Source organism: Acomys minous, assembly GCF_964271855.1.
Source record: "Acomys minous genome assembly, chromosome: 14".
Lineage (NCBI taxonomy): Eukaryota > Metazoa > Chordata > Mammalia > Rodentia > Muridae > Acomys > Acomys minous.
Window position 1 is genome coordinate 35983470 of NC_140496.1, and position 22423 is coordinate 36005892.

Consider the following 22423-nt stretch of genomic DNA (forward strand, 5'->3'; position numbering starts at 1 on the left):
GCAGCTAAGCCTTAGCCTGCTGACATCCTATCAGCAAACAGCAAGTGTTCAGATCTCCGTTTCCCAAGAGCAGAACCCAGACGGATCAGCAGCTCTGCCAGTTGTATGGACTTCCTTGGATCAGTCACATTCTTTTTGTTTCTTGTCCCCAGACTTTCCTGACACTTTAGGACTGACTGTTTGGCCAGTAGGAAGCCTACTTCACCAGGCATGAGTATTCCAAGTACAATTAAAAAAAAAAAAAAAGGCCAAACACCTGTGAAGCCACCTTGATAGACAGGCTGCGTGGACACAGATGTAATAATGCTTTTCTTTTGTCCCACATATACAGTAGGAAATACATTCGGTCATGGACCCTTCGTGGCTTCTCCCACCCTCTTTGTCCCTTCTTCCCAGCATCCTTCCATATCTTTATCTCTCTTCTGGGCATCTGCTCCCTGGGCCCCTTGCGAAGAAATTCCCTCTGCCTAAGTATCCACCTCGAGCAGCGCCCAGCTCAAACAAGGTTTGAATCTAAAGCAATCACAGTCACCACTGGCCAAGAGGTCTGAATGAGGGCTTCAAGTAAGGAATAGAAATCACTTGGCAGAGAGAAATGGGACGGGGGACTTTGGAAAGACAGGGAGAAAAATGAAGCCTAAAGAGAAGGAGAAGGAAGCAAGGGGGAGTTGGGGGGGGGGTGAATCTCCATTTGGTGGCTAGCTCGATGAGTCCCCGACTTTCTAAGGTACAAATTGTCTTACTTTCCTCCAGATTCCAATCAAGGCCGCAAGCAGCTCCTGCTCAGGGTCTCTCATCTCCCATCCCTGCTGGGGGTGGGGGTGTGGGGGGGTGGGGGGGGGCGGAGAAGGGATGGTGGAGAGTGATGGGGCTGGTGGAGGGGGGCAGGGAGCTAAAAATCTTCCTCTCAAAGGATGTCTCTCAGCAGGCCTTAGCCAGTCAGCTAGGAAAAGAAAAACCACTCAGCCACACCTAACACGAGGGTTCCTTTCCCCCTCAGGCATCTGGGACCAGGCCACTTGTGTGTGCTTTGGGGACAAAAAAAAAAAAAAAAAAAAAAAAAGGGAAAGAAAGAAAGAAAAACAAACCAGGACAGAGCCTTGTGTGCTTGCCTACCCCTCCCCTACACGGAAGCCAATAGAGCAACAACAAAAGCAGTTTGCTAATGACAAAATATGACACTTGCATGAATCTATTTCAAAGGTCCAACTGCTCTGGCCACTTCTGACCCCACTTACTCTTCCTGCAGGAAGACAAGGAAACAGCTATGTTGGTTGTGTACCTTGCCCAGCAGAACATTCAGAGATTTCTACTGCTGCTCACTGGCTTCTTGGACACCCCCGTGCATGGCCAGGGCCTAAGTGACAATGTTGCTGATCTTGGTGCCCATAGTCCACAGAACAGCAGCAAAACGTTCGGGTGCATCTGTGTGTATCTCCGTGTGTGTGTGTGTGTGTGTGTGTGTGTGTGTGTGTGTGTGTCTATGTGTATGTGTGTGTATCTATGTGTGTGTGTGCATGCAAGCATGTGCATGCCTGTGTGTGATGTTGTATGTACGTGATATATGTACACTTTTGGTGTGAATGTGTACACACATGCATGTAGTCACACATGAACGTGTTGCCTGTGAATGTGCAAAGTGCTACGTGTGCATATGGAGGCCAGAGATTGACAATAGGCACCTCTCCTCAGCTGCCTTCCCTCTTCTATTTTTTAAGAGACTGTCTCTCCTTGGACTTAAAGTTCATTGATTCAGCCAGGCTGCTGGTCAGCGCGTCACAGGGATCCGTTTGTAGCTGCCCCTGTTCTGAACTTCCCAGCACTAGGGCTATGGGTGCATGTTGTTCTTACCCAGGTTCATCTGTGAGTCCTGGAGATCTAAACACGGGTCCTGATGCTCTCTCATGGCTGGTACTTCACTGGCTGAGCCATCTCCCTAGCCTGAGGGAAACACTTTTCAATATTATTTAATGAATGGTAAACTATCACACTGAAAGCACCCTCTCTTCAAGTGCCGTGTATTTTAAGCATGCCATTCAGCATTAAGTATAGACCTTGCTGAGCATCGCCACTCAGAACCCTTTTCACCTTACAAAACCAAAACGACACCCAGAAGCCATTCCTTATTTCAGTAGCCAAGGCTGCTTCCTCTACCTGCGGCTGTGAAGACCTTAAGTGCCCCCACATTAAGTGGAATGGCACAGTGCAGGGGTTTGTGTCCTCGGGTTCACCCGAGCCGTGGCATCGGTCAGAATCTACCTGTTCTGTTTTTGCTCTCTTACTGCTTTGCTTATGAGTATGCAAACGCCTCTTCAAGACTCTGCTCTCAGTAGCAAGGAAGGAATATTTGTAAGCCCAAGTGGCCCCTCACTAGCCTGGGAGGGCGGACGGGGGAGAGGCAGGGCTGTGGTTACCAACTTGGATTTTGTAATCTTACTGGACTGGTTTTAAATCTTGATTTCACCTCTCGCTGCTCTACTTAGGCAGAGCCGTGAACGCTTGGGGGGCCCTTGTCACATTCCAACGGGCCTTTCTAACTCCTTCACACAGGATTGGCGAGCATGGCACTCACTGAGATTCTCCAAGGTAGGTGCCATTACTCACCCTGTTTTACAGAGGAAGCCCAACTGTTTACCTGAATTCAAATGAGAGACATAGGCAAGATTTCATCGCAGACGATCTTGTCCCAGAGCCTATATGACTAAAATGAATGGAGTGACAGTTAACATTGCCTGAGTCAAACCTGGCCCTGATGCAGCATCCGGGTGGAAAGTTGACTCCTTGGGTCCTAGCTACTGTCCTAGGAGGTAAGTGTATTTACTGCCTTTCTCTGCCTTCCTCCCTCAGAGGCTGCACTCCCTAATTGTCCCATAGTGTGCCAAATGTCACAGAAGGAAGGAGAAGAGGACCCAGAATTGCAAATTCTGGCCTTTCACTAGCCCTGCCCCACGCCTGCTCTCTGTGCCGGTGATCTCTGCATGAATCCCTTTGTAAAGAATGAGGAAGGGCTGTGGGCAAAAACCTTTCCCAGGCTCCAGCCGTTCCAGTGACTCTGCTCACCCTGAGCAGAAATTCCAAGGACATCTGGCAACGAGGCAATCAAGGGAGACCCCCGTGGCGAGGAGGAAGAGGAAGCTGGTGGAGGCTGGACAGGAGTGTGCGCCTGGGGCAGCCACAGGAAATGGGAGAGGGAAAAGGGGTGTGGAGGGAAAAACATCTCTCTAGAGACAAATGTCACCCACCTTAAAGCACTCTGATGGTCACAAGGGAAAAGTTAGAGCCCTTTAATGATTATAAACAGTTTCGACTTTAGACTCTCGCCTTCTGAAAACAGCACTCAGAGTAAAGGCTGGACCACATGGGGCTCGGCTTGTAAGCCGGGTTAAGCCACTTGAGAAGTATGGATTTTTTTTTTTTTGACTGTGTGGTTTAAGCTGGACGTGGTGTTAGAAGCCTCCAGTGCCAGCACTCACAAGACCAAGGCAGGAGGGTCACAAAGCCAGCTTGGGATACATAGTGAGACCCTGCCTCAAAAAAACAATTTGGTTTTGTTGTTGTATTTTCTTTTTTCTGTCTCTGTCCCTCTCTCTCTCCCTCTATCTCTGTCTCTGTTTGCCTCTGCCTCTATCTCCCTGTCTCCTCTCTCTCTCTCTCTCTCTCTCTCTCTCTCTCTCTCTCTCTCTCTCTCTCTCTCTCTCTCATTTGTATGTGCCAAGCAATACCCATGACAGGCAGATATTTCTCATCTTTGGCTTCCTATCACAGACTCAGAAGCCCATCAGAGCTGCTAAAATCAGGGATGGAGTTGGCTAAACACATCTCGTTCATATTCTACCTCTCCTTTCTCCTCTCACTTCTCTCCTCTCCCCCTATGGTCTCACTATGCATGTAGCCTATATTCATGTTAAAGTCATTCAAATGTATGGCAATGCTCTTCCTTCAGTCTCCTGCATGCTGAGGTGATAGGCATGGGCCATGAAATCTGGTTTTCTTTGTTTCTCCTTGTAGAAGCCATACGGGACAACACCTTTATAAGAGAAGCTGCGGCCGCCTGTAGGGTGTCTGTCTGCAGCCTCTAACCTCCTCAGATCCTGTGGTCTGGGCTTCTCCCACTTTTGCTCTCCCTTCTCATGTTCTCAAGGCCCTCCTGTTCTGCTGCCCCAATCCCCTCAGCCCTCACTCAGAGAATGCTACAGCTCCAATGGGACATGTCCTCATGAGCTCGCGTGCTTGAACCGCTGCTGCTGGTGGTGGTGGTGGTGTTTTGGAAAGTCATAAGACCTTCCATATGCAAGGCCTAGTAGGAGATGTTGGCCACTGGAGTAAGACCTCGAGGGTTATAATCCGCCAAGCCCTTCTGCTTCCTGGTCATCCCCTGTGAGAAGCCGAACATCCTACCACCATCGACCAACGCCCTCCCAGCTCTGACTACCATGCCTCCCTACCTTGATGGGTTGCAATCTCTTAAGCCAAGCCATGATTCCAAATAACCCACATGCGCGCGCGCACACACACACACACACACACACACACACACACACAATCAGAAAGGACAGAAAATTAACACCTCCTCTGCCCAGGGATGGTTATCATGAGCTGCCATGTTGGTGGCATAAGCCGGTGAGGGTTCCCCAAGCTACAGATGCAGACACTGGACACATGGATGCCAAGGGACTGCTCAGACATTATCCACACAGGAAGGGGGTAGAGCCTGGATCCAGGCATCTTGACTCCACAGTCCTGACTGTGGCTCTGAACCCCTCGGCTCACTGGCCTTTTCCTGTCCCTCCATGACTCCAACCACCGAGCTTCATGGAGCAGGTGCACAAAGTTCCTCAGGGAGACAGGGGTGGGGAAGATTGGGGGTGTGGGGAGTTGTTCATCAGGACAGCTCTGGGCACACACTCTCTGCGTCTGGGAATGGCTTTTGTCTGTGTGAGCGTCTACCAGACACAGGCAATGGGAGGGAGGCGGAATCTCCCTTCCTACCCCCAGTGTATCCTTGTTCCTGAACGTCTCATGCCAGGGCCTGCAGCTGCTGTACACATGTGTTCCCTCACCTGGGTGACTTTGGAAACAGAGAGCAAGCCTCCAATGAAATCTTTCCTCACACTCAAAAAGCAGATCAATAGACGGCTCCCTATCCTGCCTCAGAAGGAATTGAAAAACAACTACCTGAGGTCCTACCTCATGGAGGCCTTCCATTGGCCACTCAGACCATAGACAGACAAATGACTTTGAGGGTCTGAGAGAGTACCAGGCTATGGAAGGTAGAGATGGGAGAATCACAAGTGATGGGCCTGCCTGGTCCATAAAGCAAGACCCAGGCTAGAGAGTGAGACTCAGTCTCTAAAGAGTGACAACAGATGTTACTTGGGGGGTTTAACTAAAGTGGCTGTGCAGTGGTCAGACATGGCCTAAGACCATATGACAGATATGAGTTATTGGGAGGAAGGAGGAGCCCCAGAAAACACTAACTCAAGTAAAGACAGGAGGTAAAGGCAATAGGGGTAACGGTGAGTGGATTACCACTGAGGATAAGGGCCTCAAAGCCCCCCCAGAGCCCCCCAACTCCAAAGAGCCCTATAGAATCAGATTCAGAGTCAACGCATAGAGAGACACGAAAGCAGAGCTGCTATTCAAAATGGTCCACTCTCCATCTTCTAACTAAAGGCCTGAACATGAAAGGGAAGTGCCCAGTCTCCATCTTCAAATAACTACGGTGTGGCTTGCCTACGCTGTGCTCATTAAACACACTCATCCCTTGCTGACAATTGCCTGCATACAAAGAACCATGATCTTTACGTGGGGGGGGGGGGTTCTTGGAAATAGTAGTGAAAGATGTAGGATGTGGCCCCGGTAGATTACATCTCCAGCTCTCAGCAGTAGTTTCCCTGGGTTTTGGCTGATGTGGTGACAGATCATCAAAGCACAGCCCCCAGATGACCCAGGGTCACAGCTTGATGACCCGACCCGGGGTCATAGCCCCATCCGACTCACCAGAGCCAATCCAGCTGGAGCCTGGGCTGAAGAGATTTGAAGTGCAAGGGCCCAGCACGTGAACACCCTCTCCTGGTAAGTGTTCTTCCTTCCTTCCTCTGGTTTGCACAATAGAGAAAGTCTGATGTCATTAATCACCAGACTCCCCCCCCCCCCGCCCCCGCCATCTTTAGTTCCCAACAGGGCTAGCCAGAAGCATCACGTGTCCCTTAACTCAAAATCCAAGACACCTAATCCAGCCATAAGCAAGCATTAAAATAAGCGTGCAGGCTCACCGACTCCTGGAGACAACCATTCTTGACCGCTATTTCTAGGTCAATAAACAGGCACCATGACAACCTCCCTGAGTACCTGCAGCAGCACCTACAAGCCCTACATGAGCTTTCCCAGTTCTTAGGAATACTCTGGAGATAACTTTTTAAATTGGTTCATCCTTGTATAGTCGTTGGAGAATTCGTAGGCTCAGAAAGAGCAGGGGCTGGCTGGTCTGTCACAGAGCTGGTCGTGCTCAGAATGCTCTTTCGGAGTTTGCTCACCAAATGGATGAGCTCTTCACCTCACACGAAGAACTCTGGTGCTTGAGAGGCTAGAGTCACTCGTGTGAGGAAGGAACCATTCACCTCTAATTTGAGCTGAGTTTTGAGGTTTTTGTTTTTGTTTTTTTCTCAAAGTTCAGACACGATGTCACAGAACCTCATAGTCTGAGCTCTCAGCTTTCTTTGAAGGAACAGGATGGCCTGCTGAAATAAAAGAAAATTATAGAGGTGCTTAAGCAGACCCCACAGATAAGCCCCTGGTGAGTCTCCCCAGCCCTGCTTTTTCCTGGGACCAAGTGACTTGTGCTACCTTCCTTTGGGTGGTAAGAAAGAGAAATAAATCACTTGAGAAACCCCCGACTTCCATTTCATTTCCCAACACCAGCATTCAATTTACCGTTAAACTGTGGGGCCATATCTACAGATGCTAAACGCAGCAGGAGTCCCAGGGTCAGCAGGAGTGAGTAGCCGCTGAAAGGTGCGAGGCAGGATGTGTTCAGCAGCATTAGAGGAAGCTCCCCAATGCCCATCCAGGGTAAATACTGCAAACAACACTGTGGGGCAGGAGGAGTGAGAGGTCTCCAGCTCCTGCTACCACCGTGCAGGCAAATCACACACACACACACACACACACACACACACACACACACACACACACACGACAGAAGCAAAAGAATGCACCTGTGGCTCCCGTTTCCACAAAGTGCAAAACTGGGCTGTGGGATGACAAGGTGAATGGAAAGACGAGCAGGGGCTACCCAGAAGCCACCGCTTCCCTTTGTCTGGTCACCGTGGGTTCTGTTTGTACGAATCTTATGTTCCATGCTTTGGGTATATGCACTTCATTGACAGGAAGGTTCTTACATAAGAAACCTTAAACTTTCCTGGAAATGCAAAGCAAAACAAAATCAAAACCTGAATGTCCCGCAAAACCCGATTACATGCATCAGGAAAGCACAGGGATAAAACGGCAGGCTTCCCGGGTCCCTGAGTGTGAACCCTGACACTCACTTTCAGTGGTGTGACCTCCCGCTGAGGTAACCACTCTCAGTGCTTTGCTTGTTTCATCTCGCTTTGTTTGTTGCCTCCTATGAAACAGAAGAAGCAACTGTCCCTCCTCTGTTGGGTTGTTGGGGTTTTAAATGAGGTAATATTTATAAGGAGCTTAAAACCACACCTGGAGCAGAGTGAGTGATAGGTGCCTCTTAGCTTTTATGAATGGGAACATGGCGGCGGAGACATTTCTACATCCATTCATAATAATAACGGGAGAGACGGTCTTAAACGTAAGTTAACTACTAATTATCTAGCCATCTAATTCTCCTCATAGCGTTTTATACATGGAGAATCCAAGACACAGAGCAGCCAAGACACTTGCTCGCCAGTCCCCAGAGAGGATGACGCTGAGCTGGGAAGTGCCAATGTGTTCTCACCCTGCCTCACAGCCCACACCCAGAGTCATGGTGGCATGGCGAAGACACTGGATGCTTAAAACAATGTTCACTGGTACCCATGAGCCACTGAGACTACCTACCCCTCCCCATCAAAAGTTGGGCTTAGTGACAGAAAGATGTCAAAGTTTCTATGGTAGGGCTCTAGAGAGGGGTAAATGGGATGTGGAGAAGAGGTGTGGGGGGGGGAGGGAAAGCTGCCAATGACGTTCTTCTGGAGAAAATCCCGGGATGTAGATGTCATGAGCTGGCATCATTCTGTAAGAGCCAAACTTTGATGTTCTGATTTTGCTTTTGTTTTTCTCAAAGCCATAAGGAATTATGGGAAATGTGATGCGAAGCCCACACGTTTCCCAGCATGCCAGCCTGTGTGTCTACTGGGCAGCTTGACTTCTCTACTACTTTGAAACAGCTGGCACTATGGCAAACTTGTCCCCAGTGATTAAAGTGGGGTTTCCCAAGGGAACTCTTCCAAATTCAAAACCTTGGACTCTTGAAGAAAATAACAACGGAAAGCAAACCAAACAGCCTCCAATCCCTTACACATATGCATTGTGAGGCTTTGTCCTGGACCTCCCTCTTTGGGTTTTAAAGGTGTGAGGCAAGGGCAGCCTTTGCTGCTTTGAACAGGTCTGTCTGCCCCTATCCAGCTGAGGCACAGGGAAGCCCAACCCCCACCACACATATCACCCTGTGTGTGTGCTGGCTCAAACTTGACACAAGTTAGTGACATTGAGGAAGAAGGAACCTTTACTGAGAAAATGTCCTCCCAGACTGACCCATGAACAAGCATGCAGTACATTTTCTTCATTAACGATTAGTGTAAGAGGGCCAGCTTATTGCTGCCAGTGCCATCCCTGAGAGATGATCTTGGGTTCTATAAGAGAGCAAGCTGAACAAGCCACAAGGAGCAAGCCAACAGGAAGCACTCCTCTCCCGTTTTGCATCAGTTCCTGCCTCAAGGTTCCTGTCTTGACTTCCTGACTTGACTTTCTTGAATGATAGACAACAAGGCTATAAGATGAAACAACCCTTTGCTCCCCAAGTTGTTTTTGGTTATAATGTTTCATCACAGCAATAGAGACCCTAACTAAGATCCTGGTTATAAACAATGATGCTATATCCTCCACAGGAGCCTGGCTAGATGCACCCCATGTGCATTCACTCCTCTGGTGCCAAATGAGACCTGGAGCCCCTTTCCGAGATGTCCTGAAAGCCTTCAAGATGGTGCAAACGAAGATGAAACCAAGTGCAAGAAAATTCCAAGGGAGGGCGCAGGGCACAGCTGCCGTGGTTTGCTTTCCATGGCTGTCATGAAACACCATGACCAAATGCAATCTGGAAAGAAAAGGGTTTGCACCATTTATAATTCCACAACACAGCTCATCACTAAGAGAAGCCAACACAGGAACCCAAGCAGGGCAGGAACCTGGAGGCAGGAACTGAAGAAGAAGCCACAGGGAAACACTGCTTGCCAGCTTGTGCCTCATACTTTACTCAGCCTGCTTTCTTATACATCCCGGGGCCACCTGCCTGGGGTGGTACCATGGACAGTGGGAAGACCCCTTCCACATCAGTCACTTATAAGGAAAATACCTCCATAGACTTGCCTATAGGCCAGTCTGATGGAGACCTTTTCTTAAAGCTTTCCTTTTCTCAGATATGTCTAGGTTTATGTGAGGTTAACCAAAACCAACCAGCACAACAGGTCACATGATCAGGAAGCCAGTCCAGGGCTATACACAGGATCGACTGCAGAGGCCCAGGACCTCATAGCTACAGTCAATACACTGAATACAGACCCTAGAACCCACTTGATGCTCCATCAACAGATGAATCCAGGACCTTGTGAGTGTCCAGTCAACCCACACAATGTATATCTTACTATCACCTTGCCCTCTGACTGTGTGCTTTGGACCCAGGAATCTGGATGTTGTGCCATTCGTGAGGACTTATGATGGGTAGGCATTACCCTTCCTAGTCCTTGCTATGTCAGCTCAGTACCACTCGCCTGCTAGAGGGCAGGACACTTCACAGTCATGGAGGAGGCAACTGAGGGGCAGAGAGCTGAACCAGGCTAAAGGCCACACAGCTGGGAAGACATGCTTCTGGAATTCAAGCCAGGAGGGCCTGGGCAGAAGCCTGCTACTGAGTTAGGGTGGGATGTCCTTAGGAAATCCAAACGTCCCTCTGAGGCCCATGACCAGTTCTTGTTCCTTGTAGCCTCCTTGGCCCCTGGCCGTCCCCCAAGAGGTGTGACCCTTCAACAGAGATGTCTGACCTTATTGCATCATCCGCACTTCCTAGTATGATTTACGGTCAGGGTGGGAAGCCTGGTTCTGGACAGAAAGACAGCAATGAGTTGTCCTTCTTCCTCCACATTCCAAGTCTGGATGGAGGGACAGATAGCAAGAGGTGAGGCATGTGCCCTGGGGCAACCTGCAAAGACTCAGTCAGTGGCAGTGTGACCATTTAGAGAAGACCTCAGAAGCATAGCTAGGAAGCCCCCATACCATGCCCCCACTGAAATCCTTTAGTTACCAGATTATTGTGGCAGAGAAGAGGCTAGAAAACTCTGGCCCCAGAAACAGGCGTGATCACGCTCAGACAACTACAGAAAAGCATGCCCTCACCCCTACTGTCCTTCTCAAGGTCACAGACATCTCCACCGTGTTGCCAAGAGCACCCTGCTCACTCCAGGCTCACACTTACATCCGTGAACACTGGCCCATCACGGCATGCGTGAAACAAGACCGCACTGGAGGAGACGGCGCTGCAGAATGAGGGCAGCACTCAGAAACGTAACGGAGACCTGTACACAGTAGGCCTTTAGTTAATGTGGATCACAAGGAACTCAAGAAAAATGAGGAATTCTGTTCCTCAGGGGGTGGGGGCAGCATTGCTCTGGCTTTAGACTACATTGTGTCAATGATTAACAAGTTTTCCCTCCAAGGGCTAGGTGGCAAATATCTAAGTTTGTGGACTCTATAGTCTCTTCACGCAGATGCCACCAGCAGCTCTTCGGCTCAGGTCATACAGAAAGAGCTGAGACAATAAACACATGCACCAATGGGTATTGCTAGCTTCCAATAAAACTTTATTTACAGCCGGGGGTGGGGGTGGGTGGTGGTGGGGGTGGTTTGTGCACACCTTTAATCCAAGGCAAAGGCAGATGGCTCTCTGTGAGTTTGAGGCCAGCCTGCTCTACAGAGCTAGTTCCATGATAGCCAGGGCTACATAGAGAAACCCTGCCTTGAAAAAGCCAAAAACAAACAAATAGAAAACTTTATTTACAAAATTCAATGGGTTTAGGGACCATGATCTACCACTGCCTTCATACAAGTACTTATTGTGTTTTTGTGAGTCAAGACTCTGTCTTGAAAAAAACAACAAAACAACAACAAAGAAAGAAAGGAAGGAAGGAAGAAAGAAAGAAAGAAAGAAAGAAAAAGAAAGAAAGAAAGAAAGAAGGAAAGAAAGAAAGAAAGAAAGAACTAGCAGAGTGAGACCCAGTCTCTTGGCTAGTAGCTCTCAGGAACTTGCAGTTAAGTGAGCAACGAAAGCCATGGTCACCTCAAACCCAAGGAGGGCTGGGGAGCTCAGTGGGATTACAGGCATGCACCACCCCACCTAGCCCAGGAACCCACATGGTGCGTGGACCACCGCACACTGCTACCTGTTTTCCATGTCATCCAAAACATCAGCTTGGGAAGCCAGAAGCTCTCCCCACAACCCACATGCAGGGCTAGCATCTCCCTGGTTTATCAGAAGCCAATTCTGAGCCTTTTGTAATAAAACAGAGAAAGAGAAACACAAGGAATGAATAACACTTTTAAAGTGAAAGTGACCCCACTTACAATGAGACAGATTTATAGGGACTGGGGAGGTGGCTTAGCCAAGAAAGTGCTGGGCAGCCAAGCAAAGGGACTGAGTGCAATCCTCAGATCCCAGGGCATAATGATCTGGTCATGTTGGTACAGGCTCTAATCTCTCAGCACTTGGGAAGTGGAGACAAGTGGGTTCCTGAGTTCACTAGCCAAGTACCCTACTAAGCCCCAGGCCAGATACACTGTCTCAAAAATAAGGGTAGATGGGGCCTGAATAACACCCAAACCTCTGTCTCTCTCTGTCTCTGTCTCTGTCTCTGTCTCCCTCTTTCTCTTTCTCTCTATGTCTATGTCTCTCTCTGTCTCTCTGTCTCTGTGTGTCTCTGTGTGTCTCTGTGTCTCTGTGTGTCTGTGTCTGTCTCTCTCTCTCTCTCTCTCTCTCTCTCTCTCTCTCTCTCTCTCTCTCTCACACACACACACACACACACACACACACACACACACACACACACCAGTCCCTGTAATATAGCCTTAAAACTCAAAGTGTAAAGCAGCCCTCAGATAGCTAAGTTCAGCATAATGAGCATGGATCCCGTCTTTTTTGTTTGTTCTCAGTTATCTTCCAAAGAACCACATTTCACTATAGCACTTTTTCCCCCAGACAGGATTTTTTCTGTGTAGCCTCGAGTGTCCTGGACTTGCTTTGTAGACCAGGTTGGTCTCGAACTCACAGAGATCCACCTGCTTCTGCCTCCTTGAGGGCTGGGATTACAGGCATGAGCCACAGCGGTAGGCAACTATAGCATATTTTAAACAGATTTCCCCCCTACCCTTCCTGCCTTGTGCCCTCCCAACCCCAGCTGCCTCTTTTCTACTTTAAAGTCACAAGCCCACCACCCCTTTTCGAAGACCAGCCTTGTGTGGCTAGTAATGAGGTGGAGTGGTAGAGTGCTTGCCAGGAGGCTCTGGGTTGGATCCTCCTGAAAAGAAGGAAGAGGAGAGAAGGGAGGGAAGTTGGATGGGGAAGAAGAGAGAGGTGGAGGCTGAGAGTTCATACTGAATTGCCAGTGTTTTAAATAAGGGCAACAGGAAGGTGGCAGAGAGCTACTGTGTTCCCCAACTGATCCCCTGTGGGGCTCAGCAGGGGGCGGTCCTGCAACAAAGGCTGCTGGGCTGATGGGAAAGGGTATGGGAAAATGGTCCCCAGGGAGTGAGCTGGGCACCTGAGAGAACCACACTGGCTGAATACTGCCACAGGATGCAGCCTCTACTGGAACCTTCCCAGGCACCTGTGGCAGAAACCTCTGAAAACCTGGTCCCAAGAGTGAAGGGGACAGTTGTCTGGCTACTTCTTTCCTTTGTTGCACATCTGTATGTGACACATGTGGGAGAGTCCTGCCAGCACAGGAAGACAGAGGATGTAGTGGTGTCATCAGCTTGGACCTGCCTCCACCTTGCTGGATTGGTACAAGAGCTAAAGGGACCAGGGTGACACAAAGATGTACACAAGTTTGACTCTCCCTGAAGGAAGTCAGGCATCCCACCCTGTAAACTTCAAGCATGGCCCCATGATGGCTTTGACCAATTAAAGATGACCAAAAGGAGCATGTTCACCTTCAAGCAGAATCATCGACAGCCAGCGGTAAGGTTGTCCTTTTGTTTTGCAAGACAGCCAGCGAGTGACTTTGGGTAGATTGGAGTCACAGTCTCCCTCACACAGAGGGAGGATGGCTACCATTAAGATCTGAGGCTTATTTGTTGTTGCAGCCAGCTTCAGGCCAGACTAACAGAGGGAACAACCAAATCTACATAGAACTCTAAAACCATATAGAGTGACCACATCAAGTGGAAGTAAGCCCCGGGCCATTGCCATGTGACCTCCATGGTAAAAGGGCAGAAGTCCAGCTTAAGCAACGAATTAGCAAGCTGTAGGCTTGGGAGAGGGGTTTCTCACAATCACATGATCTTTGTACCAACTCTCAGTAGATCAGGAGACATAGAGAGCCAGGCCCAGGACCAAGCACCTCACACTGAAGGTTACATGACAGGGGGAGATGAGTTTGTGGAACAGAAAGTGTGGGCCTGACTGCCTTCCTCCTCTGTGGTTTGAGAGAATACTGGAGTCAAGATTCAGAAAGGAGGCCTTGGGGCTAAAGGGTCAGGTCTCCTAAATTCACTTTGCTCCTCAGATTGTTGATGTAAGCACATCCCCATGGTCTCTGAGATGAACCTACTTACCTCTTCCAAGTTCAGCAGTGACTCCCAGTTAGCTCTTGAGGTTTAGTCACATGCCAACTGAGGAAAGAAGACAAGCATCTAAAGTCCCTTCTCCACCATGGGCCCATTGCACATGCTCTGTGTTTCGTTTAGAGTAACACTCCACAGTAGACGTAGATGTGAGCCAAAACCCACAATTCTAAACTTGTAACTACATTTAGTATTGATTAGTGTTTACTTTACATTTTGTTTGTTTTGGTTTCATTTTGTCTTTAGAGACAAGATTTCACACTTTAACATCTGTTGGCTGGGAACTCACTATATAAAGATCAAGCTGGCCTCAAACTCAGTGATCCTCCTGTCTCTGTCACAAAAATACTGTGGTTGTATGCAGGTATGACTATACCCAGGCTAGCAGCCATATTTTAAAAGGTAAGAAGAGATAAAACATTGTGTGTGGGGGAGTGTGCGTGTTTGTGGGTGTGTGTGTGTACTTGAGCGTATTGTTTGTGTGTTTGTGTGTGTGGTTACGTATGAGTGTGTGAGAGTCTATGTGTTTGTATGTTTGTGAGTGTATGTGTTTGTGTATGGTTTTGTGTGTGTGTTTGTGTATTGTGTGAGTGTGTGTTTGTGTGAGTGTGTGTGTCAGTGAGTGTGTGTATGTTCGTGTGTATGTGTCAGTGAGTATGTGGGCACATGTGTTGGCTTGTGGTATAAATGTGTTCAGTGTTGAGGATGGGGCTCAGAGTCTATGCGTGCTAGATATTTGCACTACCACCAATCTGCTTCATCAGGCCGATTCATTTTAATAACACATTTTTAAACCTAATATATGCAGAACAGCACCACTTGGACATGTGGTCAGCCATTTAGAGTCTAGCTCCCAGCCTTCCTTTCAGCACTTTTCTTTGAAGCCTGATACGTGTTTTGCATTTAGCATATCCCTCAGTTTGGAAGACTACATCTCAGATGGCCAATGCCACCTGTGGCTAGTGATCACTCTATTATACAAAGCAACCCTATTGTAACTGCTCTGTCTCAGCTAAAATGCCACCTTCTCACAAACGCATCCTCTGCCTGTGTCTCTCAAGACAGGGTCTTACTCTATCCCCTATCACATCTCCCTGTCTACTGGGTCCCAGGGCTTCTGTCACTCATGACCTCTGGGTCTGAGGAGAAGGAATCCTTTCTTGCCTCTTGCTGCTGTCTGCCTCCCTTAACTGGTGGTTGCTTGCCTTGGTCTCTGTCTCCCCTGGGTCCCAACCTCTGCCTTCCATCTCTTCATAAAGATACTCACCATATTGAGTTAAGATCCTTCCCTTCTCAAACACAAGACAAAATGACAGCAGCAGCGTACCTTACCGGATCCCATCAACTGTAGCTCTGCTTCCAAACAAGCCTCACTTCCCGTGTTCCAGACTTGGGTAGGGCTCTATCCAAGCCATCTCTGGTGTTAGCCAAGAACTGCTACCTGTTTCTTGATTTGATTGTCCCCACTGGAATACAAGACTATCCCAGGCAGCCTCTAGGTACCGTCACCACTCCATGCGCAGCACTTGTTACAGAGAAGGCTTTCTGTAACTACTTGTTGCAAAGAAAAATGGAAGGGAGGGGTGGGGCAAAGGAGGGAAGAGCGCTGGGGGATGACAGAAAAGAAATAGACTGTTGTGAAAGAAACAGAACTCATTTCTAAGATGGTTAATGAAAGCCAAGACAAGTCCAGACTAAGCAAGAGCCTGGCTCCATCATTCCTACTGGGCACTAGCTTTTGAGACTTTTCTAGAAGCTCAAGAATCAGCCCTGCTACAACTCTGTGACAACCCTGCCAAAGGGCACAGTGACACACCCCTTGGACTTCTAGACCTTCCCCCACCTGGGGAGGGTGGGGTGGGGGTGGGGGTGGGGGGGAAGCAGGGAAAGCGAGACAAGCAGAGTTCTCAGCCTTCCTGCCTCTGCCTCCCACGCGGTGGCTTCTTTTCATGAGGAGGACTGTCTACTAGCTGATCTGACCCTTTTTCATGTATGCCAAGAGTGGCCACCAAGCCTGCTCCCTAGAGGTCCCTCTGAGAAGTCAGGGAGCTGGGGACTAAGCCACAGGGGACTCCAGAAGACTCCTATCAGAAAGGAATGTGGTGAGCACCGACTGTGTGGCTTTGTGGCAGAAGGCTTGTCTAGATAGGGATAAAGAGGAGGAGGGGGCAGTCAGAAAGGGCAAAGAGGACAAGAAAAGGAAAAGGGGAAGGGAGGAAAGGAGAGAGAAAGGAAAGGGTTTCCTACAGATTAGGAAAATAGTGCCCCAATTGAGCCTAGACCGAGACACACAGCTTGATGAACAGAAGGGTGACTTTAGACTCCTCTTGGAAGTGTTCTCAAGGGAGAAAGGGGGAGAGGAAGGGGAGGGGACAAGAGAGAAGGAGAAAAGGGAAGGGGAGAGAGAAGGTGAGGAGGAAAGAAAGGGAAGAGGGGCGAAGGAAAGAGGGGAGAAGGGGAGAAATGAAGAAGGGAAGGGGAAAGGGAAGGGGAAGAAAAGAAAGATGGATGTGGTCCATGAAGAACAGGTCTTATATATCTTTAGCCTTCCAGATTGTCAAACAAAACTTGATATCTAAGCCTCGGAATGGTCTCGAAGTATAATTCAGACAGTTCAAGTAGTGGGGAACTAACTATTAAGATTAAGCGCAAAGCCTGGTGAGGCAGCACACTCCTTTGACCCCAGCACTCAGGGAGGCAGAGGCAGGCAGAGCAGATCACTGTGAATTCCAGAATAGCCAAGGATACGCAGAGAACCCCTATCTTGAAAAAAACAAAACAAAACAAAGCAAACAAGACTAACCACAAAGGCAGAGGTGTGATTTGGAAATGAGAAAAAGCACGTGTGGCAAGCTTCTGAAAATTCTCTATTATTTAGACACCCACCATTAGGCCTAAGACTACAGACCTGAGTGGGACCCTAGAGGAGACAGTGCAGCCTGGACACTAGTCCTGGCTGCCCTGGACTCGCTTTGTAGATCAGGCTAGCCTCGAACTCACAGAGATCCGTTTTGCCTTTGCCTGCAGGGGTGCTGGGATTACAGGCATGTGCCACCACCCTGGCTCTACTTCAGTTTTTGCTTCAGCTCAGTTTAAGGACTTGGTAAAGTACGAAGATTTGGTGTCCTGTTGGCCCTTTCCTTCAATCCAACCAGGAGGTGGTCTTCCCAGATCCCTGAACCAAGTCTCAAAGATTCCAACCTTCTGGTCCCAGAGGGGACAGTTTAAAAATATCGGTCCAGGCTTTATCACATTCCTAAAGCCTCAGACTTCCAATTTTTCAAGGGCTGGATCGTCCTCTTAACTTTTTATACAGATTAGAGAAATAGTTTTCCCAGTTCTGCCTAACCTCAACACACAGCTTGGTGAACACAGAAGGGTGACTCCTCTCCCCTAGTCTCCTCTCTGAGGTGTGTTCGGTAAGCCTCACACCCACTCACTCAGCCTCTCAAGAGCTTCTGCCTGATGGGAGTTGGTGAGAATTAACTGCACTGTTGCCTCAAAACACTTCATGAGATTATTTGCTAATGATAATTCAGCATGCTGTTTTGCTTTAACATTTTTCTCCACATTGGTTTTTAACAGAGAACACCAGCAGCAGCAAACCCTAAGCCAGGGCAACCCTTGAGACACTCAGCATCACTTTAGATCTTAAGAAGAGCCAGGAAGCTCTGGTTCTCTGGTTTTTTCTAAGAGTCACTAAGTACACCACAACACACACACACACACACACACACACACACACACACACACAGCGCTTGTGAATGACACAGGGTGCATTTGAACCCCAAGCAGGAAGGGGCAGGGCTCAGGAGCATCGTTTGCTGTAAGCTCTGTTTCCTTTGTACTAAGAGCTACTTTGCAGTTTGCAGAAGTGGGGGGAAGGATCAAATACTTTTCCTAAACGATGCATTTGAATTTTGAAAAGGGCTAAGTTTAAGGGGGAAAAATCTTCAGCTTCTAAGCACAGAAGTGGGAGCAGGATGCTGGAAGGTTAGGAAACCTGACCCTAGACAATGGCCGCCGGTCCACAAGGCATTTCGGCCCTGGAGCCCTGCTAGGGACTTCCCTGGGAGGAAAACGTGCTGAGGTGAGCTGTGAGGTTTGACTCTTAGATGGGGGCTCCGCGGCCTTGAGCTTCCTGCGAGTGTAACATCTCTTTCCTTCCAATCCCAAGCAGAGCCTGGCCTGCCTCTGCAGACCTTCACACTTCTGAGCGCCCTAAGCCTCTTCACCTGAGCTTGGCTGGCCTCAGAGAAGAGCCGCCTTTTTAGGATTACTGGGGGTCAGCCCCTGAGCCCCTGAGCCCACGTCTAGAAAAGGAGCGGGGACCCGACAGGCAAATGGCCAGAGTTCATCCTGCTAGTGTCCAGAGATGCTCATGCGCCCCCAAGAAGAAGGAGATCTTGCTTCGTCCTGACTCGCAAACAATGTGCCATTGGAGAACACAGCGAGACTCTCCTTCACAAGACCCTCAACACCGGGAAAGAGTTCCCAGGCCTATGGACAAGGGACTGACCTAGGCTGGCTTTCCTTCTCCTAGCTTTAACCCGGGTTGCAACGCCTTTGTGGAAGCTAGAGCAGGCGGAGGGAGGGAGAGAGGGAAGGAGGGAGGGAGGGCAGGGTAGGGCTCTCACTTCCTCATCCCATCCATAAGGTGGGTAACTAGGGCCACGAGGCCCGGTGCCCACTACCGGGCTCTCTTGGGTCCACACCAACCTTGCCCACTCCGCACCGCAGAAGGAGACGCATCGTTTCCATGCAACAATGCAAACGCACTCATTACCATATTCTCAATATGCATGAAGAAAATGTGCGGCGTTGGCCGAGCCCCATTGCCCTGCTCTGGCCTCCGCGTCCAATAAGGCGACATATTCATCTCCCAAGATGGATGAGGAGGGGATGCGGGGGAAGCAGATCCACGGGCGGGGGAGGGGACAGACTCTGTAGAGGAAAGGAAGACAGAATAAACCCGCACAGAAGAGCCTGTGATAGACCAAGATTGAAATAGGATGAATGGGGGTAAAAGAGAGGGGAGGGAGAAAAAGGACGAAGATGAAACCGAGGAAGAGGTGAGAGAAGCAGAGACACAGACAGGGAAGGACAAAAAAAAAAAAAAAAAGGAAAAAAAAAGAAAAAGAAAAAAGAAAAAAAGAAAAGGAAAGGAAAAAAAAGAGTGAACTTTAAGAAAACGGCCCAGAAAAGTAAAAAGACTCAAACAGCACAATAGGAGTCAAAGAAAGAGGAAAAATAAATGCCCCGGAAATCAAGCATACAGAAAATGTGAGGAATAGAGGAATAGATAGGACGGGAAAAAAAAAAAAAAGATCAGCGGAAATGCCCGGCGCAGGTGGAAACGGGATGATCCTGCAGAGGAAAAGAGAAATAGAACCACAGCTGCTCATGGGCCACGGTTTTTCATCCACGCTGGGATTCCGGAAGCCCCGCAGAACTGGCCACTCGAAGGCCAGTGACAAAGGGCCTGGTCTGGGAGGTGCGGGAACGCAGAGAGCCCGCTGGAGAACTTCTTGCTTCTCCTGGGGCCGCAGGACTTGTTCCGCGGTGCACAAATCCGGCCTGGAGACAACGCCGCCGCCACCGCCGCAGCCTTTTGGACGGGCGGCCTCTCTAGCGCCAGGAAAGAAGTTTGCAAAGTTTGCCCCAAAGTTTCTTGTAGCGCCTCTGGATCAGGGACAGCCTCCGAGGCCCTGACAGCTTACAGGGCTCAGCCAGCGTTGCACGGCAGACGTGGCGGCGCCCGGCCTGCGCCTCCTGGGATGCTCTGAGGCCGGATTCACAGTCAAATGTGAACTCCTCCCGGTGCTACGCCAGGCCACGCATCTGCAAGTCCATGTGGCTGCTAATAGAGGAGAGAGAGAGAATGCGAAAGCTAGAGAGGGGGAGAGAGAAAAAAGGAAAAAAATATTCTCAGCTCAATTTAAGTCTCATGGAAAGGGCTTACAACTGTAATTAAATCATTAAATTCTTGTCTACGCTTCACAGAGCGGAGAGAAATTAACTTCCCACCAACCTCATTTTCTATTTGAACATGAAATAATGATTTTCTGCCCGTCTAATTACAAAGCCAACATCTGATCAAGCCAGCATCCAGAGGGGATTATCGCATGCGCGAGTATTAGACCTCATTACCAGCTTGAGTGCAAAATTATTACATCTTGTAATTGGATGGTGAGATTTATATACAGATCGGCCCGGTTTCTGTAAGATTGTAATTACAAGCTTCGTTGGTTAGCTACTTATCAGAACTTTGCAGGAAAACAAAACAAATGACTGAGGAAAACGAGCGTTTCATTAACCTGTAACCCCAGCGCGGGGTGGGGGACGGGGGAGGGGGAGAGTAGGAGCGTACGCTGCAGCGTCTGCAGGAAGCTGAAAGGTGGCCAGCCCGCACCGCCTCTGGGGGACACTGGGCCTTGGGAGGAAAGGACTGAACACTGGCCCGGCTGCGAGACCCAGGGCTGCAGAGGCTACCTGCGGTGGAGACTCAGGCAAATTGGGGAGCTTGGCCAGGAGAGGGAAGAGATGGGGAGGGAGGGGGGCTGGTAGCTCGGGATGTGCTTGCAATGCGCAGAGCGGATCCCCGAAACTGGTGAGCCCCTGGCCCTGGATACACATCGGGCACTGTTTACAGCTGTCCCTCCAGCGCACACAGCTTCGTGTGCCACGTGTCCTCGGCGGTCACCTTTTCTGTATGCTCTTGGCGCCCTGGGCCCAGACCACAGAGCATCCTGGGCGAGCGCTTTGTGCGCTGCGACTGTTGGAGAAGCGCCTGTTGTTGCGCTCAGGTCTTTTCCCAGTCAACTCCCCGGTGCACCTGCTTCTCCTCGCTCGCAAACTGCGCGAGTGTGTCTGTCTGGCCTAATCTCCTGGATTAAAAAATCCCTTCCAAAGGTTCGGCTGCCCGCGGATTCTCGAGTTTAGTCTGGGAGCTGAATTCCACTGGCCTGATCTTGTTGAGGAATCAGAGCCACGTCGCGGCGACTCTGGGGATACTGAGTCCCAAGGTGGAGTGCGGATTTCAGGGCTAAGCCAAGGTTCTTCCTAGTTGGTCAGGGGGTAACGGGGTAACGAAAAGCTGTTTTTGCCCCGGGTTTGGGATGCCTGGGGGATCTAATTAAGCGAGGTTCTTAGGTTCATGTCTGGGTCTAGAGGTTCACCCTCTGGGCCAGGGGCGGGCCCCTTGGCCGGCGTGAGTCCTTCCTGAGAACAGCCTGGCCCTTCCGGTGCTCTTTCTCTCAGTCTGCAGTAGGACACAACCTGGTCGATAGGTGGTTAATGCAATGCGGAAGGAGCATCTCTCTCTGAGGCTCCTGTGGGTTGTTGTTGTGGGCTGCTGCGTTTTGTTTTTCTTTTCCTTCTGGAAAAAAAAAAGGAATTAAATACCCGTGTTTTCACCCAGGCACGTACAGCGAAGCCCTTTCTCCTAGCTTGGAATCTGTCTCTGTCGCCCATTGGTCCGGTCCAGCGCTGTGTAGGTAGGTCGTCACAGCTGCCTAGAAAGACTAACAGTTAAATACACGGGAAAGATCCTGGGATACAATGTTGCCTCGATTTCTCAACCCTAAGACCTTTCCTGAGCAGGTGAGCCCTTGGCTTCCCATGGCAGGTTTAACCAGAAACTGAATCAGGCTGGGAGAGAGAGCATCGGAAGGCCAGAGCTGACCCTACTGCGCCGCCTCCTCGGGTGGAGGCTCACCTAAAGCCAACGTCCAGCACCAGGCGAAGAGAGCTAGGAAGGCATAGAGAAGCTGCAGGGATCTAATTTAGGGAGATTCCAGAAGCTACCATCGAACTCTACACTGGTAGCTCCTCCAACTTCTACTTGTGGTTCTCGGACTAATTTTCTGAGTTAGCGCCTCTTGGAGCCTAAGGCCCATGGAATGCAGTAGGAGGTGGGACGTGAGGCCACAACTGGAGTCCAGAGCAAGGACGGCAGAAACTTTCATTCTCTAACAGTATTCATCCCAGGGCCAGGCCAGCCTGGGACCCTCTGATCCCTCCACGCTGGCAGAATTCAGACTTCATTCCTAGATCAGTTGGAAGCGCAGGGGTAGCATTTCTGCCTCTATGCTGGGGCTGGTAGCTCTCCTAAAGAATCTCAGCCCAGGATTTGTCCTGGCCGGCAGCAGGCCCGCAGCAGGCCTGGCCCGTGCGTGGGGTCGCTGCTGCTACAGCCTAAATTGCTTATCTGGGAGCCCCGGCTATTCCAGGAATTTCAGTGTGGTTTTCCACTCCACACCCTAATCCGTAAAGGTAGACACTTGGACACTAACATTTCAAGTTAGATTTAGGAAATATCCTGCCATAAAAGCAACGTCTTTCTCCCCACTTTCACATACAC